This window comes from Chiloscyllium plagiosum, chromosome 42 (assembly GCF_004010195.1).
Source record: "Chiloscyllium plagiosum isolate BGI_BamShark_2017 chromosome 42, ASM401019v2, whole genome shotgun sequence".
NCBI classification, from domain to species: domain Eukaryota; kingdom Metazoa; phylum Chordata; class Chondrichthyes; order Orectolobiformes; family Hemiscylliidae; genus Chiloscyllium; species Chiloscyllium plagiosum.
In genome coordinates this window covers 111,371-133,268 of record NC_057751.1, presented here as the reverse complement: position 1 = coordinate 133,268, position 21,898 = coordinate 111,371, and the positions used below count along the sequence as shown (strand labels likewise).

Sequence of the window (21,898 nt, the reverse complement as noted above, 5' to 3'; positions counted from 1 at the left end):
TTGACTTCACTCTCTGTGCACCTTCTCTTCAGCCATATGCACTTGCGCAATGTATGACCTGCCTTTATTGTGTGTAAAGCAAAACTTTGACATGTATCTAGGTACATGTGACCAGAACAAATGAAACGATCTCTCTCTCTCTCTCGTGCCTCAAGGGCTCGGTGTTATTCCTGATCCATGTAATTCCATTCCACAGTTTATCACCTGCTGGGGCGGCCATCTTTATGAGGGGCAGGCGGCCGGATGTGACGATATTGCGGAGCGGAAGGCCTGCAAGTTGGAATGACGATAGTCGCTGTTTCAGGTCAACGACCATTTTGTTCAATTAATAATAAAAGCAGTTAATTTTTTTTTCTGAAAAATTGGCGGAGTGGGAGATATGGGAAGGCCATTCAGGGGTTGCACCATTCGGCCCATCCTGTGGCTGCTGGCTGGAAACCTGGGCTCAAATCCAATCAAATCAGGGGAGGGGCTTCTCCAGAGGTTGGCTTCGAGAAACTTCTGCCGCTTCCACCCCTCCCCCAAACAACCCCAAAAACCTCCAAACCCCCACTAAACCTCAGAGAGTATTCCATGCAATACACAATTTAGATCAGCCCAAATTCTGCTCCTAATTCACAGGCGATCCATCCAGTCACCACCATCTGGGATCACTGATTTACTTTGACCTGTGGTCTGAAAAGAACTGTCTTCAGGTATCTCCATGATATCTGTGACACAGGGGCTCAGTGGTTGGCACTGCTGCCTCACAGAGCCAGGTACCCAGGTTCCAATTCCAGCATTGGGCCTTTGTCGGTGTGGGTTTCCTCCCACAGTCACAAAGATGTGTGCAGGTTAGGGTGGATTGGCCATGCTAAATTGCCCATAGTGTCAGCTGCATTAGTCAGGGGAATATGTGGAGCAATAGGGTAGGGGAATGGGTCTGAGTGGGTTACTCTTTGGAGAGTCGGTGTGGACTTGCAGGGCTGAGGGTTTCTACACTGTAGGGATCTTTGGAACTCGTCCTCCACCCAAACCGCCCTTATTCTCACCCTCACCCTCTTCCTCTAGTCACCCCATTCCCTCTCTTTCCAGCGACGATGCAACATTTGGATGACAATGGTCATTGGTTGGGTTCTATGTAGTTGGAGAAAGTGAGGACTGCAAATGCTGGGGATCAGAGGCGAGAGTGTGGATAAGCACAACAGGTCAGGCAGCATCCAAGGAGCAGGAGAATCGACGTTTCAGGCATACGCTCTTCATGAGGAAAGTGGTCATTGCTTGGTCTCTCCGTTACCAAGACGATGCTCCTCTGATCCTGCAGTGAGCGGATGTTATCTCAGGAGAGAAGGATTAGTCAGTTTAGATGAGTTGGCAAGATGGCTGATTTGCAATGCAGAGTGATGTGGTTACAATGGAGAGGGTTCAAAGAGATTTACTAGGATGTTGCTGGGTATGGAAGGTTTGAGTTAAGGATAGGCTGGGATTTTTTTCACTGGCATGTAGGTTGAGAGGTGACCTTAAACTTTATAAAATCATGGGTATAGACATGGTGGTGTATTTGCCCTAGAATGGTGGATTTCAAGACTGGGGCCACATTTTTAAGGTGTGATGAGAGAGATTTAAAAACGACATGAGGGTCAAATCTTTTATACAGGGTGGGTTTACGGTGGAATGAATTTCCTGACAAAGTGAATGTGGGGACGATTACAATGTTTAAAAGACATTTGGATAAATAAATACATGAACAGTAAAGGTTTGGAAGGATATGGGCCAGGAGCAGGCAGGTGAGACTAGTTTAGTTTGGCAACATGGTTGGACCAAAGGGTCTGTTTCCGTGCTGTGTGACTCTCTGCCTCTCCTACTCAATCTCTCCCCTGACCTGAGGGGTGGTGACCCTCGGACTACATTCACTGGCAATCGTCGCTTTTTCCAATGAATGAGCAGATATGGGATTACGGCGAATTAATTGATCTGATGAGTTACAATTGTGGCTGAGAACACGGCAGTGAGCTTGCACAGTTAGCAACTTCCATTGGCAGGAAGGTCATTGGTGAAGACAAGGAGGAGCCTCCTTGACAGTGACACCTTGTATAAGGAGGAAAATGACAGCAGTGCCCAGCAGCATGAGGTTGGCATAAAGGGGTGAGGTTGAGGATGATTGGGCCACACACACTGCCTTGAGGAACATTTACAGCAGTGACCTGTGGATGAAATGATAGGTCTCCAACAAACAGAACTGTCAGAGGTTGTGCATTGGTCCATTCTTCTTGACCTGAGTAAGGCACAACAGAAAGAAACAAGGAGAATTATTTTAAAATGGAGTAGAAATAGAGACTCAAATATTTTCTTGCAAGGATTCCAGAGAGTGTGTTTGAAGGAGGACTTATTCTGAATGTTGAAGTCCGAGTCAGCAAGCTGTTGGGCTCCAGGTAGCTATGGGTGCGGACAGAATGGAGCAAAACTGACAATGGTCAATGCAAGGATTTCATATGCAATGAACTGAAGGAACCAGTAAACAGGACTTCCTGCCACTTCACTCTCCTGACTGGATTGTAACCCAGCATGTTCCAAGGGGGCTCTGATGTGCACTGGATTCAACGTACAGAGGAACCTCGATTAATTGGCATTCAATTACCCGAACAACGGATTATCCGGCAAGATCGCAAGGTCCCGATGCTTGGCTAAACTGTGTTATCCAGCATTCAGTTATCCGAAATTCGATTAACTGAATGAATTGCTATCCGCCTTTGTCCTTAGGATAGTCGTTCTCTATACGCTAGGTGGAGCCTTCTGCCACAGTAGGAAAACTGGTTGTAATTACAGCATTGAGCCACATGATGGCACTGCCAACTACCACCCAGACTTCAGCCACCAAACTTCATCTTTGAATTTTGATAGCACTGAAAGTGGCCCTTCGCCCACCGTGTCCACACCAATCATTCAACATACATCTATTCTAATCCTGATTTCCAGCATTTGGCCTGTAGCTATGAAATTTCAGTGACTCATCTCAGTAATTTTTAAAAGTCTTCGGGGGTCCTGTCTCTACCCCCCCCCCCCCCCTTTAAGGCAGTGAATTCTGGATACCCAGAACCTCACAGAAAGGGAGGGTAATAGGGGCTAGAGGAGGTTACAGGAAAAGGGATGGTAGAGTGCTCGGAAAGGAATTGAACAGAAGGATGAAAAGTTTTAAAGTGAGGGATCTCCTAAACAGTAGTTCATGAGCAATTGAGTCGGTGAATGAGATTTGGGTTGATTAAAATAAAATAATATTGGATAAGCTCAGTGTTCAAGACTTGAAATCTGTTCCTTAAATGCCAATGGCTGCTTAATCAACAATGAGTTTTTGATCTTAAACTGATCAATTCTTGTTCCTTCTTTGGCTCAGTATCATCTTGTCTTTCAGGGCTCTGTGATGTTTCTTGTGAAGGGAGAGAGGAGAATAGTCCCTTAATCTCACTGTTCGATACTTTGCTCATTCAACCCAAAGTGTTCTTTGCCACTCCAACTCCCTGATCTCTTTGACTCTTACACTTAGTCGACTTTCATCCTGCTTTTCATGCTATCCCACTCTCCGTTTCTGTTTCCCTCTCTCTTATTATTCCTATCTCTCATGTTTGTAATTCTCTTTGATTGTCTCTTTCTCCCAATTTTACTTACTCACTGTTTCTCTCTATCTCACTGTCTCTATTTTTGTTGCTCACTGTCTGGTTCTCTCTGTTTGTTCCTTTTCGCTTCTCTTGATGGTTTCTGACCTGAGCATTCTGTTTCTGTTGCACTGTTTCCCAATATATTTCTGTCTTTCATGATGTGATTCTCTCTTCCTCACTCTGTCACTCTGATTGACCCTCTGTTTGTTACTGTCTCCTTATTAGACTCTGTCCCACTAACTTTCTGACCTGCATTTGCTTCTTTGACTGTCTGTGTCTGTCACATCTTTGTCTTTGTCCACTACTAGAAACAAAAGGACATTGTTTGGCTCCTTGAGCCTGCTCCACCAGTCAATGATTTGACATTCCTCATGTTCTCTGTCCCACTCTTTCTGTGTAACCCTTGATTCCCTGACTGATCAAGAATCTATCCATCTCAGAATAAATTATACACAATGACTCTGCCCCACAGTTTTCTGTGGCAAGAAGTTCCAAAGACACTCAACCCTCTGCGAGAAGAAATTCGTCATCTCACGTCTTAAATTTGCATCCCTTTATTCTGAGACAATGCCCTCTGGTCTGAGACTGTCCCATGAAGGGAAACACTTTCTCAGCATTTATCATGTTAAGCCCCTTATGAAAACTGTTGTAATGAGTTCATCTCTCATTCTTTTAGATACCAGCGAGTAGGGTCAATCTGTTTAACTTTTGCTGGTAAGTCAATTCCTCCATCCTCTGATCAATCCTAGTAAACTTTCTCTGAAGTGCGTGCAATGAAATGATTTGCAGACTTTTCATCCCCTGTCTAGGTGACATCTTCAGTGCTTTCGAGCTTCCAGTGAAAAGCCTTGCTGTGCTGTGTCTTCTAGAATTTATTTGGTTCCATTCCTGCCGCTTCTGGTTGCTAGTTCCAGTTGTTCATTGCAGTGGTCTGTATACTGGGTCTAAGTCTAATACAGAGTCATTGTGTATAATTTATTCTGAGATGGATAGATTCTTGATCAGTCAGGGAATCAAGGGTTACACAGAAAGAGTGGGACAGAGAACATGAGGAATGTCAAATCATTGACTGGTGGAGCAGGCTCAAGGAGCCAAACAATGTCCTTTTGTTTCTAGTAGTGGACAAAGACAAAGATGTGACAGACACAGATAAGTGCCATACCTCCTGAAATTCTCTGACTGTCCTCTGTTTAGCTTGTCCTATAATCATAATGTTGTCCCACTCAAACTTATGGTCCTTGTCATCTGTGTGAATAGCACAGCTGGTTGTGGCGTTTAATGGCTAGTTGGTGTACATGGATGCGGATTGCTAGTTGTCTGCCTGTTTGTGCAGTCTTTGCATGAAACTTTGTAAACTACGTTTGTCTTTCAGATGATGAGTATTGGGTCTTTTGTTCTAGTGAGTTGTTGTCTGAGCATGGCTGTCAATTCATTGCCTGTCATGAATGCGAGTGTGGAGAACACACAAATTCGACTGGGACAACACTGTGATAATAGGACCAGCTAAACAGAGGACAGCCAGAGAATTTCAGGAGGTATGGCACTCATCTATGGGCTCCATCAATAATGCATTGACTTCGACCCAATATACAGACGACTGCAGCAAACAATTGGAATCAGCAACTGGAAGCAACAGGAACAGAACCAAATAAATGTCAGAGGAGACAGCACAACAGTGCTTCACAGGAGGTTCCACAGCACTGAAGATGTCACCCAGACAGGGATGAAACGTCTGCAAATCAACTTCCCAACTCAACCCATACGCACAACGATGGCAACTGGTGTTTAGTGGCTAGCTGGTGTTTGTGGATGTGAATTAGTAGTTGTTTGCCTGCCAAGTTACAAGTCTTCACGCAAATGTTGAATGAAATAAGAGGACCAAAACTGCTCTCATTACTTCAGATGTTGTTTCACCAGCACCTTGTACAGCTGCAGTAAGACTTTCCTACTCTTATACTCCAACCTCCTTGAAATAAGGGCCAACACTCCATTGGCCTTCCTGATTACCTGCAGCTCTGGTGTGTGGGTTTACTGTGTACCCCCAGTCTCTTGGTGTTGCAATTTTCCACAGTTTTTCTCCATTTAAATCATACTCGATTCTTTTGTTTTCTTCTAAAATGAACCACCAGAGGACATAGGTTTAAGGTGAGAGGGGAAGAATTTAAAAGGGACCTAAAGGGCAACCTTTTCACGCAGAGGGTGGTGCGTATATGGAATGAGCTGCCAGAGGAAGTGGTGAAGACTAGTACAATTACCATATTTAAAAGGCATATGGATGGGTGTATGAATAGGAAGGGTTTAGAGGGGGCAAGTGCTGGCAAATGGAACTAAATTAATTTAGGATTTCTTGTTGGCATGGGCGAGTGGGATTGAAGAGTCTGTTTCATTGTTGCACATCTGTATGACTCTATAACTTCATATTTTCCCATATTCAATTTGCCAGCTTGTTGCCTCTTTACTTAAAGAATTAATTTCTCTCTCTAAACTTTGTATCACTTCTATGGGCTCCATCAGTAACACATTGACCTCAACCCAATATACCGACCACTGCAATCTTTTCATATTTTTGTGTCGTCTGTAACATGGCCACAGTACGTTCACTTCCTTCCTCCTAGTCATTAATATATGTTGTAAACAGTTGTGGTCTCAGCACTGAACCCCACTGGCAAACAATCTGAAGAAAGTCCCTTTATCCCCACTCACTGTTACCTGCCCTTAAGCCAATAGCTTATTTATGCCAATATACTACCTCCAATACAGTGAGCTTTTATCTTCTGGCTTCGTCTTTTTTTGAGGTATCTTGCCGAATACCTTCTGGAAATCTAAATACAACACATCCACTGGTTCTGTTCTGTCCACTCTGGTTGAGACTTCCCGAAAAGCTCCAATAAATTAGTTAGACATGATTTTCTTTTCATGAAGTCATGTTGACTCTGCTTGATTAGATTGTGATATTCCAAATGTTCTGCTATCACTTTGCTAATGATTGATTCCATAACTTTTCCAAAAATAGATATTTGGCTAATTAACCACATTTTGTTTCCTCCCTTTTTGAATAGGGGTGTCATATTTTTGGAAAACTACAATCAAGGCATCCATCACCTTTGTAGCTACCACTTTTCAGATCCTAGGATGCAAGCCATAAGGACCAGGAAACGTATCTGCCCTTGGCCCCATTAGTTTGTCTAATACGAGTTCCCTTGTGATGGTGATGGTACCAACTGTTGGGGGCTAACACTGACTTTTGCCTCCTTATATGCTTTTTCTTTAAACTTAATATTCTGCTGAAGGCCATAATATACAGGAGTATATTATGGCCCAATGAGTCTGCTCTGCCATTCATTCAAAGCTGATGTGTTTCTCAACCTCATTCTCCTACCTTCTCCCCATAACCATTGAGCCCCATACCAATCAAGGACCTATCAATCTCTGCCTTAAATACACTGAATAACTTGGACTGCACAGCCTTCCGTGCCAGTGAGTTTCGTACATTAACACCCTCTGGCTGAAGAAATTCCTTCTCATCTCAGTTGTAAAGGTTCGTCCCTTCATTCTGAGTGTGGGCCTTCAGGTCCGAGGCTCACCTACTATTGGAAACATCTTCACCACATCCACTCTATCCAGGCCTCTTAGATTCCTGTAAGTTTCAATGAAATCCTTCCTCATCCCACTTTACTCCATCGAGTACAAATCCAGAATCCTCAACCACTTCTCAGGTAACAAGCCCTTCGTCCTGGTGTGAATCTTGTGAATCTCCTCTGGGCTCCATCTAACTTCAGCACTTCCTTCCTTTGATATGAGGCCCAAAACCAGGGTCTGATCAGAGTCTTAACTCATTCCTGAAGAAGGGCCTGTGCCCGAAACGTCGAATCTCCTGTTCCCTGGATGCTGCCTGACCTGCTGTGCTGTTCCAGCAATAAAGTTTCAACTTTGATCTCCAGCATCTGCAGACCTCACTTTCTCCTCTGATCAGAGTCTTCTACAGCATCAGCAATACATATGAGCTGTTATTCTAGCTCTCTTGAAATGAATGCTACCATTGCATTTTCCTTCCCAACTGCTGCCTACAAAATCTATTTAGATATAACATTGAACACCATTTCCATCTAATATAAGCATTTTTCTTTTAAACTCATGATAAAGCATCTGTGATATTATTATGACCTGCAATATGTACAAGCTGCAAATTAAATGCTTGTAAAATGAGACTCAAATGAAATAATCTGGTGTTCTTGTCCCAAAATCTTTCTGGAAATGTCAAGGATTTTGATTGGGGTATACACAATCATCTCTGATGCACTGTTTGCAGCATGAACATTAAAACGTTGTGAGGCCATTACCAAACTCAGTAACTCTTTATCAATGGTTGAAAATTTTTTTTCCAGTGGATATTGAGTTTTTTTGAAAAATAACCAATTGGCCTTTCTATTCCACAACCATCCTCCTGTAACAACACAGTTCCAACACCTACATCACTTGTGTTGATGGCAACTTAGAAGGGTTTCAAAACATTTGGCATGGCTAAAACTGGTGTAATGGTTAACACTGCTTTCAAATTCTCAAATGCCTCTTGGCTTTGTTCTATCCACCAAAATTTCATATTTTTTATTAATAAATCTGACAATGGTGCCACAACACTACTAAAGTTTAGTACAAATTTCCTGTAGAATCTGCTCAATCCTAAAAACCGTAGCACTTCCTTCTTCGAGGGTGGTTTTGGGAATTCCTTAAAAGCCTTTGTCTTCACATTCCTTGGTGTCATCCGTCTGTATCCGATATTGTGCCCTAAGAATGTCACTTCCACCATCGCAACTTCTGTTTCTGCCAGGTTTATGACCAATTTTGCGGTTGTCATCTCTCAAAGAGCTCTGCCAAATGTTCAATGTGATCTTTCCATGAATGGCTAAAAGTCACTAAACAGCACAATTAGTCAACCCTGTAACAACTCTGTTCATAAGCCTTTGAAAAGTTAATGGTGCATTTTTTATTCCAAAGGGTATTACTTTAAATTGATGTCGCTCATTTGGGGTTAGAAAAACACAAACTTCTTTTGCTCACTCTGACAAAGATACTGCCAGAAACTGAAAATTTGTGATGTGAGTGGCTTGTCCTTCTTTTTCCACACAATCCTCCAGCCTTGGAATTGGCTATGAGTCAAATTTGGTCACAGCATTGACCTTCCTTTCATCTAGGCAGGATCATTGAGCACCATAAGGTTGGGAACCAACACAAACTTGAGAGAGACCAGTATCCTTGCGGAAAGGTTTGCTGGAGCTGTTGGGGAAGCTTTAAACTAGGTTGGCAGAGGGGTGGGAACCAGAGCATCAGGTCAGAAGATGCAGCAGTTGATGTAAACATAGATGCAACGAGCAGAGAAACTGTGAGAAGGATAGACGAAAATGGCAAGAGGTTGGGAGTCCAAGCAGAAGGAAGCAATGCAGAGACCAGAGCAAACATTAGAAAGGAAAAAAGTAAAATTGGGCAAAAGAATCTTATGCCAAAAGTCAGAGAGATTGCGAGATTTGAAACGGACAATGAGTATAAAGTTAGTTTATCTGAATGCCCATCGTATTCGAAACAAAGTCGATGAACTTGTTGTGCAAATGAGTACAAAGGGGTATGATTTAGTTGCCACGACAGAAACATGATTGTAGGGTGATGATGATTGGAAACATTTTTATAAATATATAAATCGAAAAAGGGTGGCTAAAGTAGACGTAGGTCCCTTGCAGGCTGAGAGTGAGGAATTAATATTGGATAATGCTGAAATGGTCAAGGCCTTCACAATGGAAGATGTGTCGAATGTGCCAAAGAATGACATTAAGGATACAATAGGAGCTGAGGACCTCAATCCACTAAAGAGGTAGTGTTGAGCAAACTTGAGGGTTTAAAGGTAGATAAGTCCCCTGTCCTCACGGAATGCACCCCAGAGTGCAAAATGAAATGTCAGAAGTTATAGTGGATGAGTTAGTGGTAATTTACCAAAATTCACTGGACTCCGGGCAGGTCCTGGCAGACTGGAAGACAGCGAATATCATGCCACTGTTTAGAAACGGGTGTAGGCAAAAGACAGCTAACTATAGGCCAATTAGCTTAATATCTGTAGTTGGGAAAATGCTGGAGGCTATTAGTCAGGAAGATAATTGTGAGATATCTAGCTGGAAAGGGTTCCATCAGGCAAACGCAGCATGGATTCAGGAAGGGAATCAGAGTGTTTGACAAACTTACTGGAGTTCTTTGAGGATGTGACAGGTGCAGCTTATGGAGGGGATGTATACTTCAATTTCCTGAAGGCGTATGAGAAGGTGCTGCATAAAAGACTCATCCTAAGATAAGAATGCATGGAGTTGTGGGGAATTACTAGCATGGATAGAAGACTGGTTAACCAATAGAAAACAGAGAGTTAGGATAAATGGGTTTGTTTTGGTTGGGGATCAGTGGTGAGAGGAGTGCCAGAGGAATTGGTGTTGGGCCCACAACTGTTCATGTTATATATAAATGATTTGGAAGAGGAGACCGAGTGTAACATATCCAAGTTTGCTGATGACACAAATTGAATGGAAAGGCAAACTGTGCAGAGGATGTAGAGGGTCTGCAGAGAGATTTAGATAGTTTAAATGAGTGGACAAGGGTCTGGCAGATTGAGTACAATGGTGGTAAATGTGAGGTTATCCACATTGGAAATAAAAATAGTGGGTCAGAGTATTACTTAAATGGTGAAAGAGTGAAGTATGCTGTTTGGCAGAGGGAATTGGAAGTGCTCATATATGAATCACTACATGTTGATTTGCAGGCACAACAGGTAATTGGGAAGGCAAATGGAATATTGGCTTTCATTGCTCGAGGGGTTGAATTTAAGAGCAGAGAGGTTTTGCTGTAATTGTACAAGGTGTTGGTGAGGCCGCACCTGGAGTATTGTGCGCTGGTCTCCTGATTTGAGGAAGGATATACTGGCTTTGGAGGTGGTGCAGAGGAGGTTCACCAGGTTGATTCTGGAGATGAGCGGATTACCCTTTGAGGGGAGGTTGAGCAGCCTGGGACTGTACTCACTAGAATTGAGAAGAATGAGAGGGGATCTTACAGAAACATATAATTATGAAAGGGATAGATAAGATAGAGGCAGGCAAGTTGTTTCCACTGGTGGGTGAGATTAGGACGAGGGGATGTGGCCTCAAGATTAGGGGGAGTAGATTTAGGGCAGAGATGAGAGGGAACTGCTTTTTCCAGAAACTAATGGATCTATGGAATTCTCTGCCCAAGGAAGCAGTAAAGACAGCTTCATGAAAGATATTCAAGACACAGTTGGATGGGTTTTTGCATGGTAGGGGAATTAAGGGTTATAGGGATAATACAGGTAGATTAATAGATAGATCAGCCATGATTTTAATGGCAGAGCAGGCTCAACAGGCCAAATGGCCTGCTCCTGCTTCTATTACTGTGAAACTATGATTGGCGAACTCCACTTGCTTTAACTCATTTCCATGATGTCTTCTTGGAGCATCACTTCCACTTCCTTCTGGACCTGTGCTCCTTTGAGGGGATTAAGCCTGCAGATCCTATAGAACAGCATTCCTGACGTCAACTGCATTTAGTGTGGCATTAGTCCTCCCCATTCTATTTCTACATAGATCCTCATAGCACTGTGACAAGTCTTTCCATTCAGTTCTCTGTTCTTGGGACAGATAGCTCACTACCTTATCCCATTCCTTAAAGACTTCCTCATTATTCAATTTATTCTGAGACACATCAAAATCCAAGTCGTCTTGTAACTAACACCTGTTTTTCTGGTTCCCTTTCCCTGTCATAGTAATGTTTCAACATGTTCACATGACATACACAATAAGGTTTTTCCTATCGAGCATCTTTACCAGATAATTCATCTGACCTAACAGATAGGGACCACTGAACCTTGCTTTGAAGGGATCTCCTAACATTGGTAACAACACCAATACTTTATCCCCCATGGGCAGACATACAAATTTGATTTCTTATCTGCCTCTTGCTTCATTCGGTTCTGTGCCACCTTCCAATGTTGTCTTGTTAATTCACTGACTCTGGTTAATCTCTCTCTCAGCTCAGATAAATAATCCAACTGTGAGATCTCTGACTTTGGACCTATCAATTTTTTAAAAATTAATTTTTAAGGCCCTCTGAGTTTATGTCCGAATATCAATTCAAATGGAGTAAATTGAGTTGATTCATTTGGAGTGTCTCTAATAGTAAATTATATAAATGGGATACATTTATCCCAATCATTTGGGTAATCCTGGCAATAAGCCTGCAACAAAGTCTTCAGGGTCTGATGCCACCTTTCCAATGCTCAAAGGGATCAGGATAGTACCCACTTGCTTGAAAGAGTTCGATGCCTAAACTATCTATGAGCTCCTGAAATAATTTGGCAGTAAAATTGGACCCTTGGTTGAATCTCCCTGGGTAATTCATAACGGTTAAAGAAAGCAACAACCCCTCCACAACCTTTTTTGACTTGACAATTCATAATGGAATTGCCTCCAGAAACCTGGTAGACACATGCATTACGGTTAACAAATACTGGTTCCCACCTTTGGTTTTAGGGAGGGGACCTACAACAATCAATTATACCTGTGTGAAAGGTTCTGAAAATGCAGGAATTGGCATCAAGGGTGCTGGATTTATCACTGCCTGTGGCTTTCCTACCATCTGACAAACATGACAGGTATGGCAAAATTCAACCACCTTTTTATGTAATACAGGCTAATAAAAATGCATCTGTATCTTAACCTGACTATTCCTCAATTCTACATGTCCGTCTACAGGTAAGTGTTTGTCTGCCACCTGCAATAATTCTTGTCTGTATTCTACCGGCAATTTAAGATTTTATCCTTCAGGTAATAGCATTTTGGAATACCCTCTGATTCCTGTCTGAATAGATTTTATGATATATATCCTTTATCGTCTCATCTTTTTGTTGTAATTCCATTAATCTTTCAAAACTAAACACCTCTGCATGATACTCTACCTGTTTTGGTTTTTCCTTTACCAGCTCATCAAATAGCATCTGTTAACTGGACCTCAACTCTTTCATCTTTCTCTTTTGTTTTCCCTTCTTGTTTTAACTTTTGGCTGTGGAATCTTGTCACCACACAGTCTGGAAAACTTCAAGGGTGTGTTTTCTTTTAACTCCTCAGTTCCCTGATTTTCTTTTCGCTTTTCCACTACAATGGGCATCACACCCACTGTGATCCAGCTATATCATTTCCAAGAGTAAACCGGATTCATAGAATAGCCAATTTTTCCACTCCCACTGTGACTTCCCCAGTCTTAATTGGACTTTCTAGATTTAGCTTACACAGGGGAACACTACTCCTCTCTCCATTTATTCCACAGATTACCACTTCCTCAGGCAATATTTCAGGAGTGCAAATATATTAGAGACAGACTAGCACCCGTACCTCTCAATATTTAAATTTCATTACCTACGTCCCCCTGTACTACCTGAGTAAATCGTACCCACACAGGTGAAGTCTTTGAAAAGATCAGGCCCTATCTTACTATCCAGTCTAGAACTAAGCTGTGCACTCTCATGCAGTTCCTCGACTTTTCTTGCAATTTCCTTTACTATCTCAACTAATCCCATTGGTTTAGCCTCTTCTACCACATCCCTTTTCCTAGTGCCTTTCGTAAACCACCAGCACTGTGATTTTGTGTGTCCCACTCTATGACAGTGAAAACATTTGAGGTCTTTCACCTCTTTTCCACCCTCTTGGGTTCCTTTTTTCACCTGTAGTAGGTGTTCCCAGTGTGGTCTACTTCTTGCTTTTCCTTAATGATCTCCCTCTTTCCCAATTTTTATGCCTTACAGAAGGAAATTGCTGTCAGAATCTGGATTTTGATTGATGCACTTGTGTATTCATCTGCAAACTCTGCAGTTCTTCTCACTGTTTTAACTATCTGTTCCTCAACATAAAATCTTATCATTTCTGAACGTGAGTTTTTAAACTCCTCCAGAAGAATAATATCTCTCAGAGCCCATATGTCTTTTCTATCTTTAATGCAGTCATCCATCTATTGAAGTGGCTCTGTTTAATTTTTTCAAACACGATAAAAGTCTACCCTGCTTCTTATCTTAAATTTCTAAACTGTTGTTGATATGCTTCTGGTAGAAATTTGTAGGGACTCAAAATAGCCTGTTTTACTTCTTCATATTCTCCTTACACCTCCTCTGGCAGTGCTACAAATACCTGGTTAGCCCTACCTACCAACTTTCTTTGGATCAACATTACCCACACAGTCACTGGCCAGTTAATTTGTGTAGCCAGTTTCTCAAAGGAAATAAAAAAGGCTTCTACATTTTTAAACAAATTTTGGCAATGTTTGGACATATTTGTCTACATCCCTACCAGGCTGTTGGCCATGGTGAGTTTGCTCGTCATCACTTCTAGCCTGTACTTTTACTTCTGTCATTTGAAGTATTTTTGTTTCAAGTTCCAAATCCATCTTTTCCAACCCAAACATTCTTTCCCTTTCTTTATCTTCTGCTTGGGTGATTCTTTCCTAATCAGTTTCCTTTGCTTTTAACCATAATTCAAACTGTTTCTGTTCCTTTCTTTTTCTTCTTTTATGTTTTAAGTTCATTTTCTAACTCTGCTTGTCTAATTTGCAAATGTTTTAAAACTCCAACGCACTTGACTGTTTCTCTGATACACCTAAATGTTTGGCTAACTCTGTTACAATTTCAGCTTTCTTATTATCCTTAGTTAAACCCAATTGTAGCCCATTTGCTAATTCCAAAAGTGTGACCTTTTCCTGTATTTTGAAACTTCCTTGACAAATTTGGGAAGCATCTTTGACCCCCAGAACCTCTTCAGCAATGTTAAGAGCTATTTCCTCACTTTTGATTCAACCAACAACAAGCAACTGGAATTAAACAGATTTTCCACTTCTCACTTAAGTTTCATTTAAAGATCCAAGACTCTAGTGCCCAAATCTGTTTAAATCTGCTGGGACTTTTTGTACCCTAAATCTGATCAACTCCATCCAAATCACAGACCCAAGCCCCTAATTTGTTACAAAATAGAGGTTGGTCACCCCCCCGAGAACTAAAATTGAAACACCCAAGGATGAGCGCCTCGCCCTATAATCCATAAGAAGAGTGTGAAAGGTTGTATAACCTGCTTTTCAGTAACTTCTAGTGGTTAAATAAAACAAATCCCCGACACTCACTTTGAAATCAACAAGTGACAATTTATTTATCTCACCAGAACAGTGAACAAATTAACTAAAGTATTAACAAACTGAACAAATCCCTTTAAACTACTAACTATTCCTGAAAAAAAAACAATATTCTAATGGTATGCTGTTCCAATAAATACAAGTCCCACTTATAAATCAGAAGATAGAATTTAGTCCCTCGAAATTAAAGCCAGGTTATGTGTCTTCTTGAATATTTTGATCCTTCTTCGTCGTTCTTCTGTCAGGAATGCCTTCTTCTCTGAATATTCTGTCAAGAACGCTTTCTTTATTATTGGTACTGTTATATTTTGAATGGTGCTTTCTCTAAAATAAAAATAACTGTAAGAGCCAATTTCTCTCTCTTCTTTGGCCCTGAAGACATATCAATGACATATGTTTCATCCGATGTTGTCAAACCATCAGACTTAAAATTAATAGTTTATTGGTATCTAAGTGCCTGGTTCAAATTGTTTGGCTAAATTCAAAAGCCTGTTGACTTGGTAAAAAAATCTGCTGCTTGGCCTGTTCATTATACAATGTTATGAAGTTGAAACTGTGTAGAACATGGAACAGTGCAGCACAGTATGGGCCCATCGGCCCACGATTTTGTGCCAAGCATTTATCTTAATCTAAGATCAACCTAACATATACACCTCTCAATTTACTGCCATCCATGTGCTTATCCAGCAGTCACTTAAATGTCCTTAATGTCTCTGACTCTACGACCACCGCTGGCAGTGCATACCACACACCCACCACTTTCCGTGTAAAGAACATACCTCTGACATCTCCCCTATATCTCCCTCCAATCACCTTAAAACTATTACCTCTCATGACAGCTATTTCTGTCCTGGGGAAAAGTCTCTGGTTATCTACTCTCTCTGTGCCTCTCATTACCTTGTACACCTCCATCAAGTCACATCTCTTCCTTCCTCTCTCCAGTATGAAAAGCCCAAGCTCATTCAACCTCTCTTCATACAACAAGCCCTCCAATCCAGGCAGCATCCTGGTAAATCTACTCTGCACCCTCTCTAAAGCATCTACATTCTTCTTATAATGAGGTGACCAGAACTGGACACAATATTCCAAGTGTGATCTAACCAGGGTTTTATAGAGCTGCAGTGAAACCTCATGGCCCATAAACTCAATCCCTCTGTTAATGAAAACCAAAACACCATATGCCTTCTTAACAACCATAACAACTTGGGTGGCAACTTCGAGGGATTTATGTACGTTACCCCAAGATCCTACTGTTTCTCCACACTGCCAAGAATCCTGTCTTTAACTCTGTATTCAGCATTCAAATTCGACCTTCCAAAATGAAGCACTTCACATTTATCCAGGTTGAATTCCATCTGTCACTTCTCAACCCAACTCTGCATCCTGTTGATGTCATGTGGTAGCCTGCAACAGGCCTCGACACTATCTCCAACACCACCGACCTTTGTGTCATCGGCAAACTTACTAGCCCACCCTTCCACTTCTTCATTCAAGTCATTTATAAAATCTGCAAAGAGCAGAGGCCCAAGAACAGAACCCTGCGGGACACCACTGGTCACCAACTTCCAGGCGGAATACTTTCCATCCACCACCACTCGCTGAATTCTTTTGGCCAGCCAATTCCATATCCAGACAACCAAATTTCCCTGTATTCCATACCTTCTTACTTTCTGAATGAGCCTATCGTAGGGAACCTTATTGAATGCCTTACTGAAATCCATATACACCACATCCACTGCTTGACCTTTGTCAACTTGTCTTGTCACGTCCTCAAAGAATTCAATAAGGCTGTACTGTACCTTTAAGAGTGAGAGAATGCTGTTCTGAACTGAGAGTTTACAAGCACCTCTATATATGGCTAGATGGCAGTCCCAAAGTATATTGGAAAATTGAAAAGATGTAACATTTGGCTGTGAAATGGATAACTGAGTTTTGGTTGTTTTGACAACAGTTTGAACTAAACCAGTTTACATTAATCAGTTTGAATTATGACCAAGGAAACTAAAACCCATTCGAGTTTGGATTTATTGTTTAGCCAACATCGAGCCAATGAGATGATCCAATGTGGAGGGTGGAAATCGGACATTTTTAAAATTGGCCAGAGAACACCTACCATAGAGAGAGAGACTGCCAGAGAGTTAAATGCCTATCTCACGTCATGCTCTTAAAGAAATTTCAGAAAAACTCTTTCTGTCAAAAGATATCTTTTTCATGTAAAGCCTGTTCGCAATGAAAAGAAAGAAGACAACCCAGGGGTCATCAGCTGAAGTGTGAAGACACAGAAGAAGACAGAAACTGTGTGGTTTTAATAAGTGTCTTATAGGAACAGCATACTTTTTATAGAGTTAGAGTCAGATAGTAAGTAGCTAGGAGAAAAGGGGGCTTAGATTTGTGAAGTTTTTATTGAATGGTCACTTTTAGAGTTAGAAAATAAATTGATGTTATTTTCTTTAAATAGTGGAATTTGGGAGTTCTCTGTCACTAATATTTTAACAGATTGCAAGATGAGGTGAGCTTTTCTGGGTATTTGGTTTAATTAACAGAGGGGTTCGCTTCCATGTTGTAATAATGTACTTTCAAATCAAATGTCTCAGTTTGGGTGCTCTCTATGCACCTGCAAACACCCAAGCAAGACCTCCATTCCAAATCTCTAAGCACCAAAAAAAGTGCCATCTTTTAAAGGGACCATGCAAGGCTTCCCCCCTCCCCCCAAGCATTTTACAATTTGACTAACAAAATTCTAACTTTATACCTCCCAATGTGCAATTACTATACCCAACATCACAACAATGTTAAGTTCCCAGTTTTGATCTCCTTATAACACTGTTTCCATAATGGCTTTCAGATCATGAACGATTTACCTCGATTTGTGCTGTCTGCCTATTCCTGTGTCACCATCCCTCTCATTCGATGTCTCTGACAGTTTCAGTTTTGGTGTGGCTGTTCATCTCCGACTCTGATTGATTTTTCTCCATTCATTGTGTCAGAGATGACTTGCTTGCTTTTCCACAGCCACTTTGCCTTGTCAGGCTCAGACAAGTGCAATCTTGGTTTCAGCATGTGTTTATTTTCTGTTCATGTCTTTCACTGCTCAAACAACAACAAAAGCAACTTCTATTTGTGCAGAACCTTTAACATAATGAATTACTTCACAGGAACACTCTTAAACCAATCATGGCACTGAGACACTTAAAGACATTCTAGGGAATCTGACAGAAAGATTAAGTCTGTAAGATCGTAAGAATGAGGAACAGAGGTAGGTTATTCAACCCTTTGAGTCTGCTTCATGATTCAATGAAATCATGCTGATCCAATATTGTCACATCTACTTTGCTGTGGTTTCTCTCTAACTCTTGATCCCCTGACTGATCTAAATCTATCCATTTCAATCTCAAACAAGAAGAATAGGATGGTTATGGTCGCGGATTTTAACTTTCCAGACATAGACTGGGATTGCTATAGTGTTCATGGTTTAGATGGAAAGAAATTTGTTAAGTGTGTACAAGAGTATTTTCTGATTCAGTATGTGGATGTACCTACTAGAGAAGGTGAAAGAAAGGGCTGGTTGGTGTAGGGAATGCAGGATGACTGGAGAAACTGAGGTTTTGGTTAAGAAAAAGAAGGAAGCATATGTAAGGTACAGATGGATAGATCGAGTGAATCCTTAGAAGAGTATAAAGGCAGTAGGAGTATACTTAAGAAGGAAATCAGGAGGGCAAAAAGGAGACATGAGATGGCTTTGGAAAAAAAAAGGTTTTATAAATACATTAAGGACAAGATAAGGAGCTCCCTATGGCAACGGGTTCCAAAGACAATACCTCTGAGAGAAGAAATTCCTTCTCATTTTATCTTCAATGCCTCTTAATTCTGAGACTGTGCCCTCTGCTTCTACAATCTCCTATGAGAGGAAGCATCCTTTCAGCATTTACTCTATTAAGCATCTTAAGACGAAGATGTTGAAAGAGGTAAGTTTTAAGCACAGCTTTAAAGGAGGAAAATGAGGTGGAGGAGTTTATGGTGGGAATTTGAGCTTGGGGCCTTGGTGCCTGAAGGCATGATCCCCAGTAGTGGAACAGTTGAAATTGGGGAGCGCCCAAGAGGTCAGAAAGTCTGACTGTCAGTTTTCATCTTTTCAGCTGCTTGGGAATGGCTTCCAAAACCCAGCGGCCCTATGGGGGGAATACTCTGGATGTTTCTGCTTTTCGTACGAATGGAGAAATAGAAATATAACACTGTGGCCAGTTTGAGTCTTTACGGCTGACTCTTCAATGAATAGTTGTGTAATTCAGAAGAAACTGTGATAACAAATATCGTCCATGAATCTGTCTCCCAAGAGGGATTGGGCGGGATATGAACCGATGCCAGATCTGGCTCAAGCTCGGTGAATGTCAGTGTGCCCCAGCTGTGAGCTGCCTGCTGGCTATGGTATGAGCTCAGGCCTTTTATCAACACTTCAAAAACCTCTCATTAACATTTCAGCTCTGCAGTCACAAGGGTGTCAGGCAATAGGGCACCGTGGTTACATAGATGAGTACAGTTATTGTCACATTGCCCAATTCCTGAGCCAACTCACACTGGAACTTTCCAGCTGTTTGAAAAGATAGCATTTTCTCTTGAGAGGCACAAAAAGAACAAATCTTTCTCATTGCTGGTAAAACCTGAGCATGGTGATCAGTGAAAACAGGAGAGTGGACAGGCTGGCCATACTCCAAGATTTAATGACTGATCTGTGGTGTGCTGGTAAACCAGGAGAAATGACACTTACACTTTAACAACTATGCCTGTTTATCAAGCAGTCGGATTTACTTTAAATAGGCAAACCCCATAGATGGAAAACTCAAGGTGTTTGACTGTCCTCCAATTCAGTCCAAGAGTGAAATGTCTGATGACATCCTGATTGGTTCGTGACTAATGGTGGGAGGTTCTGTGATAAACTCCCAGGAATTTATCCAAACAGGCCTGGAGTCAGGTCAGAACCAGTATGAGACAAATGCAAGGTTTTGTTGTCTTTAAAATCCCTCTGTAATCTGAGTGCTAATGATCAAATTAGTGAAAGTCTCTTGTACCAATCTGACTTGGGTTTACAAAGGAACCAGATGATTTGGTGAGCTAGTGATAATTTAAATATAGAAGTCTTGCATTTCTTTCCATGAGGTATTTTAGAAGTCTGATAAATGGCGACTCGGCATGATAGCTCAGTCTTGCTTGGTGTGCATCGCACTTCATATATAAACTCCAAGAGGTTTCTCAGTTACTAGACAATCACGTGCAGACGGTTTTGTGAGTTGGTGAAGCTTGAAGTTTGGGTATTAGATCTTGGCTAGTGGCAGGCATCACTGTGGAGCATCCACACAGCTGAGAACAGCATGTTTCTCCAGCAATCTTCAGTCAATAAGTCACAGGGCTAACAGTGAGAAAGGCCTTTTATGACAGCTCATTCTTTCCACCTAGTTATTTTGCATGTTATTTTTGAGGTGGCTGTGTTGGAGAAGAGACTCATGTCCATCGCCTTGCGGAATGTACCTCTGCAGAGAAGGTCTGAAGAGAGAGGTAGTGGTTTTTGTCAAGTATAGTCTTTTTGTTTTTCTGGTTTTTAAATGGTGGACTGAAATGAAGAAAGAACTTTTGAATCCCATGATGGCTGGAGGAATGCTGCATGTTTTGAAAGGAAGTAACTGATGCATGCTGTAAATCGTGTGGCCACACACAGCTGCTCTGAGGGTCTCTGCATGGTGGTTGACATGCCGATGCCATTCACAGCATTGACTTGCAGAAGTCACTGCTATGCATGGACCTCAGAGTCCTGCACAGAAGAACAAAAAAAATTACAGAATGCTGGAACTAATGTGACCCTTATTGTTACTGATCGCAGCAGTAGTTGATTACAAGCTGGAGCTGAAGGTTTGTGCATAAATAGAGTTTTGGCTAGTTCTAAGTAGCTAATTGGTCTGTGGACCACTGACCAGTTATTGATGACAAAGTCCTTCCTGCCTACCACAAACTACATGATTGGTTCTTCGACAGCTCAGCACCTTTCCTCCAGCGCTTGTTTAAGCTGTGACCATTAATTAATAAATCAGACGAGTGTGAACTAGCCAATTCAACAAAGTGCAAACATCTGGAGAAGAATGACCAAGAAGCTATGTTTTGTGTGGGTGGGTATGTAAGCAGGAATTTTAATTAGTAGAGTTGCATGTTTGTTTGCAGCTACAGTCTATTTATTTGTTATAAATAGCAATTCTTGTTAAGGGCAGGAATCTGGTCCATGCTTTCCATCAAGCTGAATCTTTAACATTGGTACATTTGGAAATTCTGCATGCATTTGTAAAATCCTTAATGTTTGTCATGACTCTAGGAATAGTGGGATTGATTTCCAGTGCATTACCCCAGAGAAGCTTGACAAAACAATGTAAAAAGTTCAGAAAAAGGAATCTCTGTGAATTCTGTGTCATCACAACTGTCATGATTCAAGACGGTTTGTGAATTTATGCCATTGGTGTTTATCATGTCCAGGGCCTTCGGGTGGAATATGGCTGCCGGTGAATTTCAGTTGGGCTGAAAAGATTGGATGGAAAGTGGGAGTTCAAACAAAGTGGAAGCCAAGAAGGCAAGACTGTGAGATTGCCTGCACTGCCACATTTTGCAGGAAATAATGTTAGTAGTTGTATTGTTTTTTCTTGCATCAGCTATTAAAAGTGAAATTTACATTTCAGCTTGAATTATCCTTCACCTGTTAATTAATACTGTTGAGTTCTGTTGGTTTTACTTGGTTTGCTACAGTGAAATCTTACCTCACAATTCCTTTTTAACAAGTTACTAGTCTCCACGGGGACAGTAACAGGATGAGATGGGGATCTCCTGGCTGATGATATCTAATTGGGACACATTGCCAAATCCTATGGGACTGCCTGGGAGTGAAAGCATCTCCCTGACTAGTTGGACCATGGCATCATCATCACCTCCCTCTTTCCACTCTGCCCACCACCTTCCTTTCTCCATTGAAACACCCATCTCCACTGCCCACTCATCATCAATCAGGCAAAAAATAAATCTCT

General features: G+C 41.5%; 1 long non-coding RNA gene across 1 annotated transcript; it reads left to right on the top strand.

The window, feature by feature from the left end:
• The first annotated feature begins 224 nt into the window (after positions 1 to 224).
• LOC122542997 lies at positions 225 to 21,481 on the top strand. The gene is made up of 3 exons (XR_006309896.1): positions 225 to 304; positions 12,206 to 12,327; positions 21,357 to 21,481. It is a non-coding gene; the product is annotated as an uncharacterized LOC122542997 (long non-coding RNA).
• Positions 21,482 to 21,898: the final 417 nt, after the last annotated feature.